Genomic DNA, 20,405 nt, shown 5'->3' with positions numbered 1-20,405 from the left:
GTTGGGTTTCCTTGTTTAGCGATCCCCTCAAATACACATTGAAACTTCTTCTTTAGATTAGATTTGAGTTCACGTTGGCAAATCACAGCAAGCTCATCTGAATGAAGAAATAACACAGAGGATATTAATATTACATCTGTTTTAATGCCTACAGTGTTGTAGGACTGTTATAAAATTTTAAATTATAATAATTTATTCTCTTTACAGACAGTATAAATCTGTAAATGTTATCATAATGCCTTCCACACTTTTGTGACTGATTTATATTATTATTCGTATTATTGATGGTATTATTAATGTCATCTCTCTCTCTCTCTCTCTCTCTCTCTCTCTCTCTCTCTCTCTCTCTCCTCTGTCTAAATTAATCACCACAACACATCCCTGCTGCTACTTGATGAGGTCACTAGGTGTAGTGTTAAGGCTGCTACAATATCATTTAGTTACACAGCTACTTTAGCTGTACTTTAGCTACAGCTTTTAAATGTTATAAAACAGCATTCAACATGAGGCAGACAGCTCTTACTTTTCTCCAGTGTGTCAGCAAGCTCCTTCTGGTTCATTTTCCTCAGGACGTGCAGCGTGATCTTCAGAGCCCCCTCTCTGGCACTGCTCTCCTGCTTCTCATCTTCAGCATCCACCACTTCCTTATCCTGCTTCTGACTCTCAAAGCCTTCTGGGAGTTCTGGACTAAGAATCCTCTTGAACATCTTCAGCTCGTTTCTTCACAAATGTCATAATATTCTCTTCAAGCAACTGAAATAAATCAAGTAAATAAGTTAAGCAAGAGACTAAATGCTTTCTCATTAACACATAAATGAATGATTGACAGATCAACTTTACTTGAGGTAAACAAAAACAAATGTAAATAACAGGACCACATACACTGAATATGGAGGCCAGGTCTGTTTGATGACTCTGGGAAGACTGACCACTGAGAATCTCTGACTCTGATCTCTCCTGTTGGCTTCTGTGGACAAAAAAATTAGATTACATCTCCTCATCCAGGGAGTACACACACACACACACACACACACACACACACACACACACACACACACACACACACACAGGGAGGGAATGTTGTGTTTGTTTAATATTGTTTCCGGACTATGAAAATGGAAAAAAGGATTAGCCTATGGATTTTGAAAACAAAAATAAATGGTAAAATGGGAGAGGAGAAATGACTAGAGACAATGTTGTTTAACTCACTGACCTAGACCCATGAGTTCTTCTTACCTTTGTTCACTAGAAAAGTCTCCCTCTCTAAACGTTATAGGTTGTTCCATAGACCGGTCACTCTTCATGGACACACAGCTGGGTACAGGGGAGGCTGGTCTCTCCTGCTTGATTGGGCTTCAACACAACAGAGACAAACATTACATATCTCATCTACTCTGAGCTCAGATGGGGAAACATGAGAAGATTGGGAAACAAGAGTTTCATTCCAAAACGCTATATATCCATTTTCAGAAATGTTGGTAAATTAGATTTTATTGTTTAAAGAAATTATGAAAGAGATTGGTGTGTTTTTTCACTATCTAATCATGGCATGAGGTAGTTCAATGAAATACATGTATTTGTTTAAAATCTATCACTTGATGGTTTCATTTCAGAGAGACAAATAATCATGTGTTTTTTTTTCAAAATGCTATATATCTGCCTCACTCACAGAGAAATCAGTAGTACTGCTAGGTTTTCACAGTCAAATGTGGTCGACCGGCTCGATTTGATGTTATGTAGTAAAATTTGAAAAAAAAAAATATTTTTTATTTTTTACATTGGATAAAAGTAGAGACTCAGCTAGAAAAAGGTATATCATACACTATTGTTGAGGAACAATGGGAAAGTAATTATGCTTTGAAAGATGATAAACTTGTAACCTAAATTTTGAGAAAATGGCCTTTGAAAGTTTTGGTTCACCTACTGGAGAGCTCTTCTTTATCTACAGTGGTGTTACTTTGGCAGATAATGTCACCCATCTAATTAAATCGTTTTTTAATTTATTAATAATTAACTAAATGTATGGTCTTTTTGGTTTATGTCAGTTTCATTGTTTGTTATGCTATAATTGGTTATTTTATGGTTGTAAGTGGTAAAATGAAGTAGAAAATGTCATATTTTGCAATTCTGAGTAATTACTACTTTAGTAAGGATATACTTTATTCAGTACTACTGCAGTTACTAAATAATTCCAATAGATGGGAGCATAAGACCAGGAATGACATTTCAGAAGGTTAGTTTAGTTTTCTCCCTGGATACACCACCACTCCCCCTCACAGGAAAACTCCTGCACATGCTTTTTACTGTCCCTTTCCACACTGCTAACGCAAGAGGAACGACTGAAAAAGCATTTAACAGATTACTGTGAAATAATATAATGATGATGCATGTTTATTATTAGCTGTTTTTATGCTCATGTTTTGAAATTATACTTCATTACTATAACGATTATCAATAAGCCTGAACATTAATTTTGTCACCTCTGGTCGAGAAAAACGTATTTTCCTGGTACAGTCATTGTCAGATTCATCAACCAGCAGCGAGCACTCTGCCTTCTAGCACAAGCGAGGGGCATGTTGAGGTTCATTTGCTAACCGGGAGGGTTGCATGATGTAATTTATTGGCGGGCTGGAAGATGCACTCTTATCTATTCCGAGGTTGTTTAATCGTAATATTAGATATTTAAAAATGAATGTATACTAGGGTTGAGGTTGGAGCATCTGACTAGTGATTATTTACCAGGGGTTCAACACCTGCTATAGTCACTATTTAATTGCTCTTCCAAAAGCATCACAGGCCTAATACGAGATATATAGCTAACTAAAGTAATGAGTGACCATTTCAGAAAATCATGGGACATATAGTATTTGGTTGCATGCTAATTTATGTCAATCATATTGCTGCTTGTAAGCTATAACTGATGCTTCGTGGTCTTATGCCACCATCTATTGGAAATATTTAGCTATTAAAAGATATTAATTCACGTACAGACATTGGTGAGGCAGCTGAGAAATAAAGTGTATTAGATCAGTCTCAAACCTGCCCCACGCCAATTGCTGGACTTTCACACAGAGGTTACTAGGTCACCCAATTCAAACCACATTAAAAATAAAACAAATGTGTCTTATTTATCAAGTGTTCTGTCTTGCTATTATACATATAATAAAATAACAACAAAATAATCAAAACGCTATTTAATACTATAATTGTATTTACTAAGATAATATTATTACTAAAATAGTTTCTAAAAGTGTTCTAGGCTACCCTACCCTAGAATTAGGGGTTAGGGTTACGGCCAAAATAGGTTATAAGTAGGGTAAGTGTTTCTGTATAGCACTTTGTGACATCTGCTGGTGTAAAAAGGGCTTTATAAATACATTTGATTGATTGTTCGGTTTAGGGTTTTTATGGAAAAAAACTGTATGGGTTTATAGCACTCTTGCGCCTCCCTTTGGCCATATGTGGGTACTACATAACTCATTCATGACATTTTTTACATTTACATTTTACATATTTAGCAGACGCTCTTATCCAGAGCGACTTACAGTTAGTGAGTGCATACATTTTCATACTGGCCCCCCGTGGGAAACGAACCCACAACCCTGGCGTTGCAAGCACCATGCTCTACCAACTGAGCTATATGACACTTGCTAGGCTCATAATCTGAGGTAGCAACTGCGTCAGATCTACAAATCCATTAGCTAGACCACCCAATTAGACAACAATCACCCCATTATCACCATTTGGTTTGCAACTCAGTGAACCTGCGCAGCATTCGCTCAATTTGATGCCCACGAACGAAGATTTCGATGCATATCAAATGATGGCTTTGCGCCAGACAACACCTCTTATGTGGCTCACCACAACATGTACTCAGGTTAACATTGAGCGCACTCACCAAGTAACCGTCACCTTGTTAACAATAAGTTACCTGAGGTAAACCTACAGGGTTAACGCTCACCAAGTATCCATAACCTTATAAATAATAAGTTACCTGAGGTAAACCTACAGTAGAACTAATAGGAGCTGGCAGGGTGAAAAATGCCCAAACATAAGGCCTGTTTTTTCGCGATTACTTCATAACCAGGGATAGAAGGTAATATTATGAAACTGGGCTCCATGGCGGATGCAATGAACTAATTTTATCAGAAATAAACGTTGTAAAAAATGTAACTTGAGGCGCCCCGAAAATAATATTCAAAAGGTACAGTCCTTGGACACAGAGGGGTTAAACACTAAAGTTACCGTCCATCTAGTGAAGAGAGGAGAACCGGACAGAGGGATGGTAGGTAGCCAGCATCCGTCAACCAGAGAGGGAGAAGCCCTCCACGGTATTTAACAGGTGGAAGAAACAACCCGGGAGCTCCATCGGTCCACAAGAAATGCAGGCAGCCGGTGATGATGTAGTGGTAGCTAGGATAACTAGGATGCTGCTGGTAGAGTAGCTAGCTTAGCTAGCTGTACCGACTAGCTTGGATAGCTAGCAGGTCGTTCGTCTGTCCCTCGAGGATGATGACGAATCCGGTGAACCACACAATTAAACAAGACTAGCGAGTGAAAAGGATCTGGCTACACTCACACTGTCACTGACCATTACGCAAAAAAGCAAATTGAACAATAAACTTTGGCGTCTCAACACTGTAACGAACTCCGTCGTTATTCCCCAAGATCACCTCAGACCACTCAGCGCGTAACTGGACAATATGCTTGGCGCCAAACCGTACGTGGACGCGGACAGTTCCAGAACGCAGACATGAGCAGAGCCACACAATAAACTAAACCCAGTCTTTACAGTGGCTTACATTAGTAATATTATTTTATTTATTTTTATATGTAAAACAAACATTCAAAGTTTTTTTAAATAACAATATTTTGAGATCTGGGCCCATATCCACAAAGTATCTCAGAGTAGAAAATTGGTCGTATAAGTGCTGTCTCAGCCTCCAGTATTTATGCTGCAGTAGTTTATGTGTCGGGGGGTTGGGGTCAGTTGGTTATACCTAGAGTACTTCTCCTGTCTTATCCAGTGTCCTGTGTGAATTTAAGTATGCTCTCTCTAATTCTCTCGTTCTCTCTTTCTCTCTGAGAACCTGAGCCCTGGGACCATACGTCGGGACTATCGGGCATGCTGACACCTTGCTGTCCCCAGTCCGCCTGGCCTTGCTGCTATTCCAGTTTCAACTGTTCTGCCTGCGGTTATGGAACCCCTACCTGTCCCAGACCTGCTGTTTTTAAACTCTTAATGATCGGCTATGAAAAGCCAACTGAGATTTATTCCTGATTATTATTTGACCATGCTTGTCACTTATGAACATTTTTGAACATCTTGGCATGGTTCTGTTATAATCTCCACCCGGCACAGCCAGAAGAGGACTGGCCACCCCTCATAGCCTGGTTCCTCTCTAGGTTTCTTCCTAGGTTTTGGCCTTTCTAGGGAGTTTTTCCTAGCCACCGTGCTTCTACACCTGCATTACTAGCTGTTTGGGGTTTTAGGCTGGGTTTCTGTACAGCACTTCGAGATATCAGCTGATGTATGAAGGGCTATATAAAATAAAATTGATTGATTGATTGATTGCTGAGAATTAAGACATTTTACTATTATGTGTATAAATGAATGCATAGCATTTTGTCTTCGGTTTGGCAGATTAACTCATGCTTATTTCTGAAGATAAACTCAACTACCTCAACTAGCCGGTGCCCCCGCACATTGACTCTGCAACGGTACCCCCCTGTATATATAGCCTCCCCTACTGTCACTTTATTTTACTTCTGCTCTTTTTTTTCTCAACACTTTTTTTGTTTTGTTTTTCTTTTTTCTTTTTTTGTTTAAAATAAATGCACTGTTGGTTAAGGGCTGTAAGTAAGCATTTCACTGTAATGTCTGCACCTGTTGTATTCAGCGCATGTGACCAATACAATTTGATTTGATTTGATTTGATTTAAATAAAACACATTATTTAATCAACAATGGGAAGATAGTGCGGTTTCACAGAAAATAATTGTTCAACTATAGCAGGGATTCAATCTTGTGCCTATGTTGATGTCTGAACCAAATTCCCGTCCCTAACTGCTGAGCTACCATTCAGGGGCTACAAACTGGAAGACATCAAACTAAATGTGTAAATAAGGTGTCCAGTAGAGGTCAGTGTTTGAAAAAGACTTTGCTTCGAAAAAAGCACCGGCACCAGGGAGAAATCAGTGAGATCTCTCGCATTTTGCAACACATGGTTCCAAAAAGCATGAGATCAAATGAAGTTTCAGACGTCATTGATCATGTGGTAATGTTACTTCGATACTATCCATGGCAGCGTTTCAAACACTTAAAAGACTGCCTCTCCCCTCAGCCCTCAAGTTAAGTGGACACTTCTGATGAAATATCATGACGTATGATGAGTGGACACTTCTGATGACGTATCATGACGTATGATGAGTGGACACTTCTGATGACGTATCATGACGTATGATGAGTGGACACTTCTGATGACGTATCATGACGTATGATGAGTGGACACTTCTGATGACGTATCATGACGTATGATGAGTGGACACTTCTGATGACGTATCATGACGTATGATGAGTGGACACTTCTGATGACGTATCATGACGTATGATGAGTGGACACTTGCAGGGCAAAGGGCGAGGGAAGAATGAATTAATTTTAAATGGACCGCCCTTGCCCAGAAATGTGTCACTCGTTTGTCCCACGGTTGTGTTTTCAGTCATCATAGCGACCGTTCTCTCTGCGTGTTGCGTGGGAAATGCATGTTACATCTTCAGCCGTTGTAGGAAAAAAACACTTAAAACACTCGTAACCCTAAATTCCATCGCTATCGGGAAACCGGGCCCAGAGTGACTTACAATACAGTTGCCGTATTGTAGTGTATTTTAGCTTTTAAAAGACTTGATTTCAAATCAAATCAAATCAAATCAAATTGTATTGTTCACATGCGCCAAATACAGCAGGTGCAGACATTACAGTGAAATGCTTACTTACAGCCCCTAACCAACAGTGCATTTATTTTGAATAAAAAAGTAAAATAAAACAACAACAAAAAGTGTTGAGAAAAAAGAGCAGAAGTAAAATAAAATAACAGTAGGGAGGCTATATACTGGGGGTACCGGTGCAGAGTCAATGTGCGGGGCACCGGCTAGTTGAGGTAGTTGAAGTAATATGTACATGTGGGTAGAGTTAAAGTGACTATGCATAAACAAACAATGTTAATGAATTATAATCCACATAATAATTCACATTTCCTGTTGCTGCAGGATTATTTTTCTGCTGTGAGAAACTGGGTCAAATTAAGATATGGCATCTGTAAGTGCATTTCTCTTAAGATAGCTAAGTGAGAGAACCACATATCACAGTCAAATATACAGGATACGAACTTCCCATTCCAGCTAAACATTGGATATATAAATGTAATGTAAATATAGCGTTTTGCAAAAAAAACACATTTTCATACACATCTCAAATCTAGAACGGAAATATTGAAGGTACCAACCAATAAGCAATAATTTCTGATGAAAAAAACACAAATGTGAATTTTCTTTGTATATAGCGTTTTGGAATATAAATTCTTAAACAATATTGTCAGCTCACCTCTTAGTTTTGGTGTCAGGTCTCCCAGAGACACTCATTTTAGAGCAGTGACCCCTAAACAGAGATGCAGCATGTTGGTTGTGGTGAACACAGTGACAACTCATTCTAGAATGTCAATTGTTCTCTTTTACTCATGATCTCTTAGAAATCTAAAATCTATTAATTACAATTCTGAGATCAGTAACGCTTTGAACACACTAACTGCGTTATTGCATTTTGGTACACCAGAAGTTCATTCATTTCCAATTGAACGCTGCCTTTGCCTTGCAGCATTGCGTTGCAAAGGCAGTTGCAGTGCGTTCTGTGTGGTGCATAAATTGGATTAATCGAACATATGCGTCAAACTGTATGCGTAAACAGGTTGACAGAAATGGTAGCAGAAGGTGAATGTTTAACTTTTGTTGCACAAATATTTAGATGATGCTGCAAACTATTTTACGCAATGACGCAGTCGGTGTGTTCAAACCGTAATATTGAAGGTACCCACAAGCAATAATTTCTGATGAAAAAACGAATGTGAAAAAATTGTGGACATATAGTTTTGGAAATGTAATTAATAATTCATAAACAAAATTGTCATCTCACCTCTTAGTTTTGGTGTCATGTTCCCCAGAGAGACTCATTTTAGAGGCAGGGCCCCCCTCCTCTCTCTCCCCAGAGAGACTCATTTTAGACCACTGACCCCTAAACAGAGATGCAGCATGTTGGTTGTGGTGAACACAGTGACAACTAATTCTTGATTGACAATTGTTCTCATTTAATAATCATCTCTTAGAAATAAAACATTTACTAACAGACATATCGAAACAGTCAGGCTATTTAATGCAATCATATGAACATGTAGTTGTGACATATCTTCTCCATGTTAACTGTCAATAATAATAATAAGTCACTGTTTGTTAAGGTAGTTATAGACAGTGCAGCAACACAAGGCCATGTCTCACACTTATTTGTATTAATTAAAAGTCGGCTATTTGTTGTCTTTGAATCTGAGAATGTAGACAGAAGGGCTAAAACGGGCATGATTGATCTGAGGGGAAATCATTGATCCATTCAGAAAGTATTTTTGCCACAAGTAGGAGATTTATATTATGTAAAGTAGGCTAGGTTATAATATATAATAGCGGTTTGTTAGTGATATGCAGATGGAGGTCTATACCTCAGCAATAGCCTTCATATCCTAGATGACCAGCCTAAACCTGTTCAGATCAGTTCCCATAACGTTACAGGCCTACCAGTAGCAGGACAGAGCATGTAGCCTAGGCATGATATGTTTCACATTTCCAACAGAGACCATCAGGTTGGTCAGCATGATAAGTGATCATATATCTATCCTACTCTGACTATTGAATGTCTGTAAACGACCTAACTTTCTAATATAATAGTTCTATGTAGCCTAGACTTACCAGAGTCTGCCTGTCTTTCCTTCAAATCAACACATTTATCCAATTATAATGTTGCCGAGAAATGTGTCCTACAGTTTCAACAGCCATTTTGTAAGTGCGTAGGCTAAACACGTACTTTTAATTTCATATGAGGAAACTGGTGCGGCCGCCTGTTTTCTTGCAGATGAAGTAGCCTCTCATAGGGAACTCATTCAACCAGCCTAAACAACAGTAAATAAAATATGTCAAATGGTCAAAAAACAATGGTGTAAAGAGAATCCTGTCCTCCTAATATAGCCATGTACATTAAATAATAATAATAATATGCCATTTAGCAGACGCTTTTATCCAAAGCGACTTACAGTCATGCGTGCATACATTTTTGTGTATGGGTGGTCCCGGGGATCGAACCCACTACCTTGGCGTTACAAGCGCCGTGCTCTACCAGCTGAGCTACAGAGGACCACAGGTACATTGCTACAGATGTAGGATCTTAATTTGAGCCCGCTTGCTACAGCAGGAAAATAATCCTGAAGCAACTCGACATTTCAATTATTATGTGGATTATAATAAATTGACATTTTTCAAAAGGGAAAGGTGGAAAAGTGGAAATTACAAACTTCCTAAATCTTTTTAACCCTCAAATACACAACAAGTTTTAGATCTCCTGCAACCGGCTGATTAAATTAAGATCCTACATCTGTACAGAGCTTGTCTTTATCTAAACCAAGGCAGTTTGCATTATTAGCAATGATGTTGCAACTGTCAGCTGCTGTAAACCTATGTGATTGGATGTTATAGACCCCCATCTGAACAGTTTCTTTCCCCATGCTGTAGCCCTCACCAACTGGCCATCTGGTCCATAGAGACTAAAGGACTATGCACTCTATGCTGCTCACCACATCAAGCCATCTCTGAACTGTACACTACCATCTGGCCCATAGAGACTAAAGGACTATACACTCTATGCTGCACACCACATCAAGCCATCTCTGAACTGTACACTACCATCTGGTCCATAGAGACTAAAGGACTATACACTCTATGCTGCACACCACATCAAGCCATCTCTGTGTGGGAAGGTATTGGGAAGGTAGAAAGATAACAGTGAATATGAGACATGGAGAAGGTATTGGGAAGGTAGAAAGATAACATTGAATTTCTCCCAAGTATCGCAAACAGGAAGTAAAATTAGTCACAAGGTTGTGCTAACTAAAGTAGTGTTGCAAAAGCCTTTCCACCCCACTCTTCCCCATCAGTCTCAAGAACAGAACCTGTGGTTTAATGAAGATACATGTAGATACAACAGAAACAAGATGTGATACTATCTACTTCTCTTTTACCAGAACAGAGACATTTCCCAGAGGAGGCTGGTGGGAAGGGCTATAGGAGGACGGGTTCATTTTTAAAGACTTTTGTTTTTATCTTTTTACATTTACGTCATTTAGCAGACGCTCTTATCCAGAGCGACTTACAGTTAGTGAGTGCATACATATATATTTTTTTTTCATACTGGCCCCTCGCAGGAATCGAACCCACAACCCTGGCATTGCAAACGCCATGCTCTACCAACATCCCTGCCGGCCATTCCCTCCCCTACCCTGGACCAATTGTGCGCCACCCCATGGGTCTCCCGGTCACGGCCGGCTACGACAGAGCCTGGATTCGAACCAGGATCTCTAGTGGCACAGCCTTAGACCACTGCGCCACTCGGGAGTTAATGACAGTTTTTAATGACAGATCATAGAAACATGCTGTTTTCACAAACAGAAAAGTATTTTGAGCCTTGTTACCCATTTTTTTCACACATATTCCCCACTTAATCTGCCAAGACAATGCGCCACTAATGAGTCTCTCTTTAGTGGCGCATTGGACAAATGGATGAATGGGCGATAATTGTGCACCTTACTTCACAATTGAATTTAAATTAGGCTTAACTGAATGATAAGGAGGGTGCAGATGTTGAATTCATTTAGAACAATAGTGTAATGATGAGTTTGTGTTATGCCTGTTTATCAGCAGCAAATCATTTGACCACACACCTTGTGGGTTGATACATTTCTCTTTTATGTTTTACTTTGTAAAAATAAACTGTTACAGGACTGTTTTATTTACTATACGTCTATTACTAATCAAATGTATTGTATTGGGAAACGAAAACATGCTATGTGTTGCAGTCAACACAATCTCACACTCAATCCGTGCAAATATGCACAAAAAGCATGCATTTTTGTGTGGCTGATTTTGTGTGAAAATACACATTTTTGTATGACTTCATTCATAGGAAAATACATTTTTGGGGGGCGAATTAAGCCACAAAAAAACGCACAAAATCTGCTAAAATACTTTTTGTACATATTTGCTCGAATTGAGTGTGAGATTGTGTTGCAAAAAGTAGGCCTTTAGAATAACGCAAAACATATCCTTGACTACCGAAGTTGATGAGTGAACAAATGATGCCAGTCAGCCTGCACAGCCGGCCCATCAAAACTACACCTGAACTATACCTCAACTCATTTCACACATGATAAGAGTTAGCCTATAGACCAGATTACATTGACAATAATCTGATGAGTGACAATATTATCAAGTGTCAAATTGTACATGAAGAGATGGACGCATCTTGTAATTGACAGATGCAGGGAAAGGAGCATCTCTTTATCAAATCCTCCTTCAGAGTCACATGCAGGTAAAACATTGTGATTTCTATATAGTGCTGTATCTGAAAGAGCATATTCTGCAGTTTCTATAACACTTACCTTTATCAAATAACTCTCAAAATTCAAGAGGTGAAGCTCTATTTCCAAATATCATTTTTTCACCAACATCCCTGCTGTTCATTCATTTAGCACATGACCACTCCAGCAGCAGCATTGCTCTGGCAACTAAGCAGAAACTAGTAACATCATCCAGTTAAAATATGCTGTTCTGTCGTCAATGGCTGAATGGCCAATAGAAACCAGATAGAAACTGATAATGATGCATGTGACTTTTGTTTTGGTTAGCAGCCGATGTCGAAACCAACTTGCTCAGTGTCTTTCCATATCTGGGGAAAGATGAAACCAGATCAGCCGAGTGGGAGACTGTCTGAGACTGTGGTTTTGAGACACGTGGAGCCATAAAAAATTATACACAATGTCAAGACAGCAGGTCCTGCTCTCCCTCTTCCCCAAGCACCACAGCTCCCACTGGGGAAAAAGACACAATGTCAAGACAGCAGGTCCTGCTCTCCCTCTTCCCCAAGCACCACAGCTCCCACTGGGGAAAAATACACAATGTCAAGACAGCAGGTCCTGCTCTCCCTCTTCCCCAAGCACCACAGCTCCCACTGGGGAGAAAGACACAATGCCAAAACAACAGGTCCTGTTATCCCTCTTCCCCAAGAACCACAGCTCCCACTGGGGAAAAAGGAGACACAATGTCAAGTAAGTAAGTGCGGATGGAAAAAGTCCCATAAAAACTGTGTGCAGGGCAACCGATTTGTTTGTGGGGCTTGCTCACACAAAGCCCCGAAGCTGTGTGCTGACTGTGGACCTGAAGCATTAAGAGAAGACGTGATTGATTCATGTGTAAAGGCTTGGTACAGTGTCTGATACAATCAACACATTATTGTTTTATATCTTGTCATAAATATATTTCCACAAATATTTATTTTTGCAATTCATCCTTTACAATTGTTCATGCACTGGTGCTTTTGTTTAGGAAGACAGCAAATCATTTCACCTGAACACCTGGCTGGTTATATTATTATTATTATACTTTTTTCATGTGTACTTTGTCAAAATAAACTGTAAATCGACTTTAACTCTATTACTAATTGATTGTAATAAAGTTGATCAGATGGATTATACTGTAATGTTTTTATTGTAAGGGAAACAGAAATAGGATATAGGGCGATTTTATTTTTACTTTGTAGAATTAACTTTTTTTTAAGTTACAAAAAATATATATTTCCACTAATATTTCTTAATGCAATTAATCCTTTACAATAGTTTATGCACTATGTATCAAGCGTTTATTTATCAACCATGTTTGCACACCGCTCTAGTGCAGGGATGGGCAACTCCAGTCCTCGGGGCCTGATTGGTGTCACACCTTGCTCTAGTGCAGGGATGGGCAACTCCAGTCCTCGGGGCCTGATTGGTGTCACACCTTGCTCTAGTGCAGGGATGGGCAACTCCAGTCCTCGGGGCCTGATTGGTGTCACACCTTGCTCTAGTGCAGGGATGGGAAACTCCAGTCCTCTGGGCCTGATTGGTGTCACACCTTGCTCTAGTGCAGGGATGGGCAACTCCAGTCCTCTGGGCCTGATTGGTGTCACACTTTTGCCCTAGCCGCAGCTAACACACTTGACTCCAATAATTAACTAATCATAATCTTAAATTTAGAATGCGATTAGTTTAATCAGCTGTGTTTGCTAGGGATGGGGGAAAAGTGTGACACCCCGAGGATTGGAGTACCCATCCCTACTAGCTGAAAGGCCAGGCGGTTCTAGTGTTAAGGACTGGTAGATGGGTGTTGCTCATGCATTCACTCATGCTGACCGGCTCCAGTACTTTGTTCTTGACTAAAGCGTCCAAGTCAGCCTTGACTTTTGGTCTGATAGCATAAGGTACAGGTCCTGCTTTCAGAAACGTTGGTTTGCTGTCTGGCTTAATGCTAAGCTTCCCTGTAATGTCGTTCATACTACCCAGATGTCCATTAAATACTTCTCCATGTTTCTTTAAGATGGCAGGTAGGTCTGTGTCTCCATGTGTCATTGTATGCTCTGATGGCCAGTCCAGTGTGATTTTCTCCAACTATGAACATCCCAGTAGTGATGCATAGTCTCCTTTCACAATATAGAGTGGCAGCTTTTCAGTTTGTCTGTTTACCTGAACTGTGACATCAGTGATGCCTCTCACAGCGACATATTCACCTGTGTAAGTCTTTAACACGAGGTGCGCTGGTTGAAGTGGAAGGTGTTTCAGTGTCTTTTTCTGACACAAGAGATACAGCTGCCCCTGTGTCAATCTCCATACCCACCCGGCTGTCCCTCTAGCAAGGGGGGAGACATAGTAGCCATGCAGCCCGCCAGGAAAAAAGTCAGGATTTTCAGTGTGACTTCCTGGTCTGATGAGTCACTCACCTCAGTGTTCTCTTACTCAACAGTGTGAACATGTCTATGTGTCTTTCGTTGGAATGTCTGTTTCTCGTTTCCCGTTTTTGTGATTTCTCTGTTCTCTTTTTTGTTTCTGGAGACTTGTTCGATGTTACCCTTTTACCACAGGCTGGACAATCCATGTCCTTACACCAGTATGTTGATACTTGATGTCCCACCTTGCCACAGTGGAAGCATGTGACTTGATTTCCCGGTCTCTGATTTTCAGTTGAAACCCTGTGCACTTTTCCTTTTTTGTGATCAACTTTTTATTTATTTTAAAGGAACATAAAGACAAGAACAAATAGCAGCAGGAATGGTTATACAGCTAGAGACACAATACTGTTAAAATATATATCAGAACAAATAGCAGCAGGAATGGTTATACAGCTAGAGACACAATACTGTTAAAATATATATCAGTATATTATGGAAACTAGTTATTGCAGATAAATACAATTATAATAAACCACATATACAATCACCCACCTCAGCTGCATCAGCCCACCCTCCAACCCCTCCTGGGACCACCCCAACCCACCCTCCAACCCCTCCTGGGTCCACCCCAGCCCACCCTCCAACCCCTCCTGGGACCACCCCAACCCACCCTCCAACCCCTCCTGGTACCACCCCAACCCACCCTCCAACCCCTCCTGGGACCACCCCAACCCACACTCCAACCCCTCCTGGGACCACCCCAACACACCCTCCAACCCCTCCTGGGACCACCCCAACCCACACTCCAACCCCTCCTGGGACCACCCCAACACACCCTCCAACCCTCCTGGGACAACCCCAACAACCCCAACCTGATCTCCATTAAATTAAATACTACAGTGGGGGAAAAAAGTATTTAGTCAGCCACCAATTGTGCAAGTTCTCCCACTTAAAAAGATGAGAGAGGCCTGTCATTTTCATCATAGGTAAACGTCAACTATGACAGACAAATTGAGAAAAAAAAATCCAGAAAATCACATTGTAGGATTTTTAATGAATTTATTTGCAAATTATGGTGGAAAATAAGTATTTGGTCACCTACAAACAAGCAAGATTTCTGGCTCTCACAGACCTGTAACTTCTTCTTTAAGAGGCTCCTCTGTCCTCCACTCGTTACCTGTATTAATGGCACCTGTTTGAACTTGTTATCAGTATAAAAGACACCTGTCCACAAACTCAAACAGTCACACTCCAAACTCCACTATGGTCAAGACCAAAGAGCTGTCAAAGGACACCAGAAACAAAATTGTAGACCTGCACCAGGCTGGGAAGACTGAATCTGCAATAGGTAAGCAGCTTGGTTTGAAGAAATCAACTGTGGGAGCAATTATTAAGAAATGGAAGACATACAAGACCACTGATAATCTCCCCTCGATCTGGGGCTCCACGTAAGATCTCACCCCGTGGGGTCAAAATGATCACAAGAACGGTGAGCAAAAATCCCAGAACTACACAGGGGACCTAGTGAATGACCTGCAGAGAGCTGGGACCAAAGTAACAAAGCCTACCATCAGTAACACACTACGCCGCCAGGGACTCAAATCCTGCAGTGCCAGACATGTCCCCCTGCTTAAGCCAGTACATGTCCAGGCCCGTCTGAAGTTTGCTAGAGTGCATTTGGATGATCCAGAAGAGGATTGGGAGAATGTCATATGGTCAGATGAAACCAAAATATAACTTTTTGGTAAAAACTCAACTCGTCGTGTTGGAGGACAAAGAATGCTGAGTTGCATCCAAAGAACACCATACCTACTGTGAAGCATGGGGGTGGAAACATCATGCTTTGGGGCTGTTTTTCTGCAAAGGGACCAGGACGACTGATTCGTGTAAAGGAAAGAATGAATGGGGCCATGTATCATGAGATTTTGAGTGAAAACCTCCTTCCATCAGCAAGGGCATTGAAGATGAAACGTGGCTGGGTCTTTCAGCATGACAATGATCCCAAACACACCGCTCCGTGCAACGAAGGAGTGGCTTCGTAAGAAGCATTTCAAGGTCCTGGAGTGGCCTAGTCAGTCTCCAGATCTCAACCCCATAGAAAATCTTTGGAGGGAGTTGAAAGTCCGTGTTGCCCAGCGACAGCCCCAAAACATCACTGCTCTAGAGGAGATCTGCATGGAGGAATGGGCCAAAACACCAGCAACAGTATGTGAAAACCTTGTGAAGACTTACAGAAAACGTTTGACCTGTGTCATTGCCAACAAAGGGTATATAACAAAGTATTGAGAAACTTTTGTTATTGACCAAATACTTATTTTCCACCATAATTTGCAAATAAATTCATTAAAAATCCTACAATGTGATTTTCTGGATTTTTTTTCTCATTTTGTCTGTCATAGTTGACGTGTACCTATGATGAAAATTACAGGCCTCTCTCATCTTTTTAAGTGGGAGAACTTGCACAATTGTTGGCTGACTAAATACGTTTTTCCTCCACTGTAAATCAAGGTACACATTTGCACAAAAATGATAATTAACGGTCAATCTATTGGGTAAAACCCACTACAGGAGTTATTTTATGGTTTCAGCTGCAATTGTTCTTTGGCTAGCCCCATGGATCCTAGCAGTGGATAGTTCTAAATAAATGATATCTATAAAAGTGCTGATCCAATGAGGTGTGGTGGTTGCCATCTTAGTTCCAACATCTTTTTAGCTGCTGTCCAACCTGACAATATTATACGTCTTTGCTGTAATGACAGTGGTGAATTATCATTCAGTAATAACAGTTTGGGGGAACAAGGTATGAGGATACCTCTTTCCAAAACATGTCCCCTGGTCACTCCCAGTACATATGATTAAAGGACTCCAAGGCACCTTGATTACATAGATCACACAGAGGAGTGGTTGGGATTTCTATTAAATTATGTTTTCTTGGTGGAAGGTTTACCCTGTGTATGAGATTAAAATGTATCAGCTGGTGATTAGGATTGTTAGATGAACCCACTAAGTCCCTGATGAACTCAACTGGTGAGCCTCTTTAGCAGCTAGTTCCATGGACACACTGATTTCAATGTCCTTTGCCAAGGTCAGATGACTTTCAGTCAACAGTCTCTTTTGTGTAGCTTCACTCCGTAGCCCACATACTAGTCTGTCTCTAATGATGTCATTTAGAACAGCATTAAACTCAGTGTTCTGGTAGTTTCTTTAATGCAGCAGCAAACATTGTTACTGATTCTCCCTCTTCCTGATGTCTCCTGTGGAACCTGAACCTTTCAGCATTAACTAGTGGTTCTGGTGAAATATGTCCTTTAAGTATCTCCACAATATCCCCATATGTCTTATTACCTGTTCTGTCTGGCTGTAGCAGGCTGCCTAGTAAATTAAATGTATTTGGCCCCATTACACTAAAACATGTAGGCACAATGTTGTCCTCATCCATGTCATTTACAATAACAAAATATTCAAACCGTTCCGTATATGAGCTCCACTGCTCAATACTTTTATTAAACTGTCCAATGTTTCCATCAATTCCAATAATTGTTCGTTTCTCAATAAGCTCCTGATTGTCACTCACTTCAATATTGTCCTCAACCAAAGCAATATTTTCCTCAGTCACGTGATCTTCATTCACTTCACTCACTTACGTTTCCTCCTAAGTTCGCTCATTTAGCAGTTTTAATTAAAGGTTTGTCTTCACAGTTGAATAAATGTCCTATCCTTTAATCACTGTATATTCCTCCTTTTTAATCACGTTGTTTTCCCGACTCCGATGTCCGTCTCGAGTCCTTTTCTGCCGTCCATGACGATGTTAACTCTCTCTCTTAGCTAGCTCGACTATGCATTTGCCTCTGCTAGCAGTACACTGTGCTAACATTAGCCTATTCTGGACCACAGAAAATAACAGTTTTAAACAGTTGTAAAAACCCACTTCTTCCAGACAGAATAGTTCCTGTAGATTCAGACTTACTCATCACCAATATTTTGTTATGTCTCGTGGGTTTCATAACCACGTCTGTATAACAATTCAATAATGATGAGACAGGTGACAGGAATCAGTTCAACCATTTATCTGGAACGTGATCATCTCAACACATACAAACCCCCATGATGCTCTGCAGCACAACCCCAATATACAACAAATACATAGATAAGTAAATGAACACTAAACAAAACTCATAGAGGAATTTAAATGTTCAGTTGTAGAAAGTAGGGCCATGGGATAGGGTCAGAAAGGTCAGTATGTTTGATAACTGGTTACAGAGGTGACATAACAAGCATAAGGTCCATTATAACACAGTGAAGTAGAGGTGGGAGCTAAAAGCAGACATGGACAGTGAGACGGTGTGAGGAGGTCAGGGGTGAAACACTAGATCAGGACAGGTAGAAATGGCAGGGCTGAAATAGACACAGAGACACATTCTGATCATGGCTCAGACCTGACCTGAGACACCCAAACAGAAGATGCCATAGCAAAGTCCTGTCCAGTAGGCTATATTTCCTTTAATCAAAATCCATGGAAATGTGTCCAGTGTGTGTGTGTGCAGTGTTCTGTGTGTGTGTGTCCAGTGTGTGTGTGTGTGGCCAGTGTGTGTGTGTGTATAGTGTGAGTGTGTCCAGTAGTGTGTGTGTCCAGTGTGTGTGTGTCCATTGTGTGTGTGTCAAGTGTGTGGTGTCCAGTGTGTGTGTGTGTGTCCAGTGTGTGTGTGTGACCATTGTGTGTGTGTGTGTGTTTGTCCAGTGTGTGTGTGTCCAATGTGTGTGTGTGTGTCCAGTGTGTGTGTGTGTGTGTCCAGTGTGTGTGTGTGTGTCCAGTGTGTGTGTGTGTGTGTCCAGTGTGTGTGTGTGTCCAGTGTGTGTGTCTGTGTGTGTGTTTGTCCAGTGTGTTGTGTGTGTGTCCAGTGTGTGTGTGTTCCAGTGTGTGTGTTCAGTGTGTGTGTGTGTGTGTGTCCAGTGTTTGTGTGGGTCCAGTGTGTGTGTGTCCAGTGTGTGTGTGTGTTTGTCCAGTGTGTGTGTGTGTGTGTGTGTGTCCAGTGTGTGTGTGTGTGTGTGTCAGTGTGTGTGTGTGTGTGTGTGTGTGTCCAGTGTGTGTGTGTCCAGTGTGTGTGTTCAGTATGTGTGTGTGTGTGTGTCAAGTGTGTGGTGTCCAGTGTGTGTATGTGTCCATTGTGTGTGTGTGTGTGAGTGTGTGTGTTTGTCCAGTGTGTGTGTCAGTGTGTGTGTGTGTGTCCAGTGTGTGTGTGTGTGTGTCCAGTGTGTGTATGTGTGTGTGTGTCCAGTGTGTGTGTGTCCAGTGTGTGTGTGTGTGTGTCCAGTGTGTGTGTGTGTGTGTGTGTGTGTCCAGTATGTGTGTGTGTGTGTGTCCAGTGTGTATGTGTCCAGTGTGTGTGTGTGTGTTTGTGTGTTCTGTGTTTGTGTGTCCAGTGTGTGTGTGTGTGTTCAGTGTGTGTCCAGTGTGTGTGTGTGTGTCAGTGTGTATGCCTGTGTGTTATGTGTGTGTGTCCAGTGTGTATGTGTGTGTGTCCATTGTGTGTGTCCTGTGTCTGTGTGTGTGTTTGTCCAGTGTGTATGTGTGTGTGTCCAGTTTGTGTGTGTGTCCAGTGTGTATGTGTCCAGTGTGTATGTGTGTGTGTGTGTTCAGTGTGTGTGTGTGTGTGTCCAGTGTGTGTGTGTCCAGTGTGTGTGTGTGTTCAGTGTGTGTGTTTGTGTGTCCAGTGTGTGTGTATGTGTGTTCAGTGTGTGTGTGTCCAGTGTGTGTGTGTGTGTGTGTGTGTGTGTGTGTGTGTGTGTCGTGTGTGTGTGTGTGTGTGTCCAATTTGTGTGTGTGTCAGGTGTGTGTGTGTGTCCAGTGTGTATGTGTGTGTTTGTCCAGTGTGTGTGTGTGTGTGTCCAGTGTGTATGTGTGTGTCTAGAGTGTGTGTGTCCAGTGTGTGTGTGTGTGTGCTTGTCCAGTGTGTTTGTCAGTGTGTCCAGTGTGTGTGTGTGTGTCCAGTGTGTATGTGTGTGTCTAGAGTGTGTGTGTCCAGTGTGTGTGTGTGTGTGCTTGTCCAGTGTGTTTGTCAGTGTGTCCAGTCTGTGTGTGTGTCCAGTGTGTATGTGTGTGTCCAGTGTGTGTGTGTCCAGTGTGTTTGTGTGTGTGTGTCCAGTTTGTGTGTGTCCAGTGTGTGTGTGTGTGTGTGTGTGTGTCCAGTGTGTGTGTGTGTGTCCAGTGTGTGTGTGTGTGTTCATTGTGTGTGTGTGTGTGTCAGTGTGTGTGTGTCCAGTGTGTCAGTGTGTGTGTGTGTGTGTGTGTGTCGTGTATGTGTGTGTGTGTGTGTGTGTGTGTCTAGTGTGTGTGTGTGTGTA

At 41.2% G+C, this 20,405-nt stretch overlaps 1 long non-coding RNA gene across 1 annotated transcript; it reads right to left on the bottom strand.

Annotated features, from left to right (window-relative positions):
• Positions 1-8,244: 8,244 nt before the first annotated feature.
• LOC123483532 lies at positions 8,245-11,826 on the bottom strand. Its single transcript, XR_006658299.1, has 3 exons — positions 11,746-11,826; positions 9,123-9,207; positions 8,245-8,285 (listed from the first exon to the last, which is right to left on the bottom strand). It is a non-coding gene; the product is annotated as an uncharacterized LOC123483532 (long non-coding RNA).
• Between the last annotated feature and the right edge of the window lie 8,579 nt (positions 11,827-20,405).

The sequence above is a fragment of the Coregonus clupeaformis genome, unplaced genomic scaffold (assembly GCF_020615455.1).
Source record: "Coregonus clupeaformis isolate EN_2021a unplaced genomic scaffold, ASM2061545v1 scaf0147, whole genome shotgun sequence".
NCBI lineage: Eukaryota > Metazoa > Chordata > Actinopteri > Salmoniformes > Salmonidae > Coregonus > Coregonus clupeaformis.
The sequence above is the reverse complement of the archived record's forward strand: the minus strand, read 5'-3'. Positions and strand labels throughout refer to the sequence as shown.